Consider the following 6,202-nt stretch of genomic DNA (forward strand, 5'->3'; position numbering starts at 1 on the left):
CTCACCATATGAAAGACAAAACCACCGCGGTGACTCTTCCATGCATTACAATGTGTGTGTCTTGCTTCTTAACCAAGCCGCTAATCACGCAAATTATTGCAACTAATTACATCTGAAGGTCTAATTAATTCTTTCAGTACCACATCATTTAGTACGCATTCACAACACAGCACCTGTTTTGAAAATCCTTGCAGTTAATTTGTTTATAAACAAACACTATTTGCATAAAATGTTTAATGAATGGTTTAACAGTTAGTACAATACTCCAGTTTTGTCTTAGTAGATTTGGGGTCATCAAAGGCCACGATAAATTAATTTTAAACTATACAAATTAATTTAAATAGAATGTGTGAATTTCTCATTAATAAAGAAAACATTTTCAACATGTTAATTAATATCTCTGTAACAGGCTAATTACTCCCTGCACAACAAGTACATCTTGTAAGCAAACCTTAAGATTTGGGGGGCAAGAGGGTGGGGACTATTGTAAAGCTGAAAAAAAAAAAGTGCAATTCGGTGGGGAGGGAAGCCCAGTTATACTGAGGAATTCCCTGGATAGGGCAGGCAAGCCGAGAAGCCACCCACTCATTTGACAGAGAGACACCTTTTAGTCTTAAGAATGGGACGGTTGATGAGAGGCTTCTCTCACGGATTCTTACGGGTTCTACAAAGATGGTTAGCGGATGCCTGCCTTCCGGTGGAAACAAGCAATTAACGAAAATATTAGTTCTTCTGCAAGTTAAGATCTCTCCTGTGAATTTAGGGCACATTGGCTATATTTGTGCCCCAATGGTAAATATGGATTTCATTAAACAAATCTGCATCTTAACACCAAAATCCGAGGCTCAGCCATCATCATTTTCCCTGTGGCAAACCATGGAAAGACACTTCACATCATGTAGAGACGAAAGAGGAGCAGCGTTACCCGCCGACATCAAGCACAGCCCTTACAAAAGCCATCGCTGAAATATGTTCACAACCCTAAAGTTTGTTTCTGATTTGCAAGCATTTTCACATTTGATAAGCACCTGTTGTAAATTTACATCCACTCAGGAAGTATTCTTATGATAGGAAGCTGAGAATTGTAAAGCATATTTATATTCTTACCCTTGTGCGATGTTGCCGCTTAATGCACAGGCTGATGAAATCACTGGCTACGGGCACCCAGAGGCTGTGCTGAGCCCCCCGCTTCTTAGAGCATCCACCCTGAGCCACTGTGGCCCCTTCTTCCTGGAGATGGTCTCTGAGACCAATCCACCACTGCTCGTTTTTGTTTTAAGTCTCTTAATGAAGTGTGTGTGTGTGTGTGTGTGTGTGTGTGTGAGTGAATACACAGGACTATGGTAGAATGATAGAGAAGCATAAATACAGACTTCACAGCACTTCCTTGGGACCTGCCACTCTATATCCCAGACAACAATGGGGAAATAGGTGGGAGTTCCATCCCCAAAGCATCAGGGGAAAGTGGGCACTTGCCCAGACTGTGACTGCACCAAGATTTCCAGTCCAGGGCTGCTGCCCAGAAAAAGACACAGCCACTTTGCCTGACTTGCATAAAGAATGAAAATGTCCCAAATCATCCATGCCACACTGTCCTGTTGAGCCCGGCAGGCAGGATGGGAAAACCCCTTGCTTTGCGCTTTTGCCAGATCAGTGCCAGCCAGCACCTTGGTCCCTGGGGACACACAGAGCCCACAGCCCAGTGATCTCACTTGCCCTGTGCTCCACCCAAGAGGCTGAGTGTTTCCTCCGAGCCTCAGGCATCCGTGGTGACGTAGTGGATGATAGATTTCAGAAAGGGCAGCCACTCCCCACTCTTTTAAAAACTCTTTTTTATTCTTTCCAAGTTTCCCACCAACAGCTCGGCAGTAAAAAATTCAGTCCTTGAAAGACAAATATTTCAAGAGGACAGCTTGTGATGAGGAGAAATGACCCGTTCCCCCTCTCTCTAGCAGGGCACAGATGTAAGCTGCTCTACCTCTAAAATGCAAATAAAGAAACAAAAGTAAGAATGACTGCCGGTGCAGTGCCCCTTCCACGCCACCCACCCCTTTTTAAAAGACACCCACCGAGGAAAGCCATACCATTTGGGAGGACAGAGGCATGCCTGGGGCAGGGGAGGGAGCTATTGGAGCAAATGCTTCCATCCCCAATCAAATAGGAACTGGCACCCCATTCTGAAATGAAAAAGCCTGAGGGCCTTGCAGCACAGAGAAAAGGAGGAACCCACCCAGCCAGTGGCCAAGGCAGCTGGGCAAGGCCAAGTTACATGCAACTGGGTCCCTAACTTCTCTCCAAAGTCGGCCACAGGGCCCCACCCAGAGCATCTGATCACACGCTCCCACTGCCCCTCTCCCGCAAAACCATCCCCAGATCTGGAGCCTGGCTTTTTCTCTCCCCATTAAAAATCACCAGCATTTCACAAATAAAGGCGATCACCATGTGAAAAATTATCTTTTAAAATGGAGTTTAATTTGCATATAAGGAACGAGAGATTTATGACGAGCAACATCGTCCAGTACTGCATCTGCCTAGCATCAGTCGTAATTTAGATTGTTTGTGACTGATCTTAAATTCTAAAGCTTGGAGAAGATGAAGTACTCTGTTGCTGTATTATTGTCAGGAGTCTAAGACTTACCAGAGATTTATTAGTAATCTTATCACAAACATGTCTCAAGTTTTTGCTTTTAATATGTGCCAAGCTCCTCTGAGGAATTTTCCTCACTGCAATTATATTCCTCAATGCATGCATTCTGAAGCTGAGTTGATTTCCTTCCCAAAATAAAGCGACCTATCATTACACCACAGCAGCTCTTGTACATTTTTCCTCTGCTACTTAATAATCAATGTATTCATCATTAAAATCTGAGCCCTGAAGCAATGGTTTTTAGCATATTCTAATGACTAGCGACTTGCAAATTACAATGACCTTTCATGTACATTCTGTAAGCACCTTGTTCTAATGTGTACTGTATTTATAGTTTGCCAATACAAACTAGCCAAAGATTGGATAATTACTGTAATCTATTAGCTCGATTGCTTTCCCTGCTCATTTATAGCATGTGCCACGCAGGCCATTTTCAAAAGCTGGCCTATCTTTCATCTCCCGCAAGCTCAGAAAGTAAAGGATACTTCATCTTCACAATATACACACTTACTAATGTCTGAAGAGCAGCCCATCTCAGCTCAAGGAGGTTTCAAAAATAAAGAATCTTCCTTCCTATTAGTGTCATAATGCTATTTGTGACTGACAAAAAACACCACTCCAAGAGTGTAAACTTTCGTTGAAGAATGTCAAGGCCAGTTCCATTTTCTGCCCATTACTCTGACCTCCAAATAGCATTTAATAAGATCCGCTTGTTTCTTCGCTTTGAAAGAAAAAGATAAAGGCACTTCTCTTAAACAAGAAACAATTTTTTTTTTTTTTGCTATAAGTAAATGTTTCAAGTGAAGCATTAAACTTTTCTTTTAAGCACAGGATTGCGACTGGGGAGCCGAGGAGAGTCGTGTGCGGCTGGAGCTGCAGGGTCGCCCCTGACCCTCTGTGACGGTCTGTTTCAGACAGTTATGGATACATAACATTACAGACACTGGTAATTAAAACAACACTAATTTTGTCTCGGTGGCCACGCTTTGTTGTTAGAAGCCATCTATCATGGCCTTCACGCATCACACAATGAGAAGACATTTATCTACGTACATTGTGCTTGGTCAACGCTTTTACCGATCTCCCCGCGTACCTGGGCGCGCAGGCACTTTTAAAGACGTAGTGCTTTCATTTCTACTCTATTGCTCTGATTAATAAAACATTTTGCATGCTTAGTCAAAACACACTGCAATCTCTTCACCACATATATTCATGGGGGAAAAAACAATGTTAATTTCCTTCCATTTAGAAAGAAAATAACAACAACAACAAATTCTCTTTTGGATTGGGAAAGAGAAAAAAAAATCAAATATGGAAATATTTGCCTTTTCTGTGAAACAGAGAACAGCCTCACAGAAAGCATGATAATAAAATACACACGCGCTACAAAGCACCTCCTTTAAGATGATACAAATTTTTAACTATTCATGTTGTTAATTCTTTCCTGTGCATTTATTTGTCTGATTTATGGAAGCTCGATTTCACTTCACCTTTTATTACAAGATCTACAGTTACATTAAGACTGATAGCAAATCAAATGTTTTTATAGTTTGGTCATAAAATAAAAAGATCTCTTCCTTAGGCCCTTATAAGAAATTAGGGGTAGCCAGAATGCACACTGGCTGGTTTCACTCTGTTGTTACAAACTAAAAGGAAACTGTAATGGTGCATTTCAAGGGATCTTTAACAAGTGACACAAACAAGAGAAGAAGCAGACAGGACCATTTAACTTCAAATTCCACTGAAGAGTCAAATGCAGGCTTCCCCCAGCAAGCCAGGCTGGCTGCCTGCATTTCTCAGTGGAAAAGTCACCCACAAGACTCCCCCGGCACCCCCAACTGCATTTTTTATCCAGCATCTAAAAGGTGGGAGCTGTTCAAATTCTTTTCTCTATTCACAGATGATCACAGCCCTTTTTCCCCCTTTAGCAGCAGACGCACATGTAGTTTCAAATATTAGCTAGAACTCCAGCCTCTACCAGCCCCTAATTGCTCTCTCAGGGAAGGTATCATAAACACAGGTATAGATGACACAGATGTAGCTGCAACTTTACGCAGGCAGCAATCCTACATCAAAGCTCTTTGCCAAGTGACACAACTAGTTATTTAAAAGTAGATTTTTATTATATTCCTTCAAATTTGCATTCTCCAGGAACCACGTGTATTTTTGCCTTTGCCCCAGGATGCTGGGGTAATTGACCGTTAATGACATCTGCGAGGGAGAGTCACCTAAATATTTTTCACGTCTGTTGAAGAAATTCGAGCGCTTCTGCCGACAAAAGTAGCCTGACCATTTTAATGAGTTAGTATTAGCACATCTCTCTTACCAGCTGCCGCGAGCTGTCCAGCTGCTGTCCGTAAGCAAAAAAGAGCAAGGCTGTGTGAGTTTATCTGGTCCTACCTGCATTTCTGGTGCTGATTCCACGGAAACAAATGGGAAAGAAAAACTTACTGACTTTTGGCAAACTACAAAGGTTAACTCTATTCATCATGGAGGCAGGAATGCTAAGTGCTTTCTGTCTGTCCATATATTTTGAAGATTTAGAAGGCACCTGGTGGTGTTCTCAGGATAAAGACAGGCGTGCTTGTCTCTGGCAAATGCAGTGTTCTCTTTATATTGCCGGTGCTATCAAAAAAAAAATTTTTGGACTATCGGGTTTTGGAGACAGGGTTATTTTTCAGTTTTATAAAAAGCTCAAGCTCTCTCCTTTCTTAGGATCTCTCACGAGTCTTTTAAGGTTGGTGAGAGGCTAAGAAGGTGCCGTTAACCCTTTGAGGAAAGCAGTTCAACAACTGCAGAGATAGGAATAAAATTCCCCTCACCTATCTTGTGATAAAACGTGCCTCTCCCAATATTAATAAAGTCTGCCTTGGAGAAGATTTCCAGAAACTGTTAGAAGCAAGTGAAAGGTAAACCTCAGAGGAAACACAAAGTAAAAGGAACCAGGTGGCCTGGTTCTGAAATCGTAATCCCTAAAGCAATGGCTCCAAAGTTCAGAACCCAAATTGCTGGGGACTGGGTGGCCTGCCGGGGAGGGGTGCCTGATCACCGCCACGCCATCCAGGCTCGCCAGGCTCGCTGGCATCTAGCACGATCGCCCTGTGCACCGCCCCCAACCCGTTTTTTCACTTACTATAACTCATTTGCATGAATTTACTTTTTTGCCTTAAGAGGTTGTTGTAATGTGTGTTAAAACACACAGTGCAATTTTATCTCCATAATATCACAAAAGAAATATTATGTTAGTATAAAGTTAAAAAAAAAAAATGCTGTGAGGACTGCAGCTCGGCTTGCGGTAAAGCACTGCTCAAAAGCACCACCCAAAGGCAGGAGGGGTGTAAAGGCGTTCAGGGAGTGATCGTTTTTGTTAATTTCAGCAATCCGAGTGTAAAAAATGACAGCGCCACGCAAGTTGACGGAGGCTTTTGATTGAAGTGACTGATTGCCTCAGCTGCACCTGCGGAAAATTGATGACAATGCTGTCTAAACCATTCATTAGGATTTGGAACTTCACGCCGATGAATGCTGGATTCATAAATTTGCTAGACATGTGTT

Source organism: Talpa occidentalis, unplaced genomic scaffold (assembly GCF_014898055.3).
Source record: "Talpa occidentalis isolate TD23 unplaced genomic scaffold, MPIMG_talOcc4v2.1 talOcc4.17, whole genome shotgun sequence".
Taxonomy (NCBI): Eukaryota; Metazoa; Chordata; class Mammalia; order Eulipotyphla; family Talpidae; genus Talpa; species Talpa occidentalis.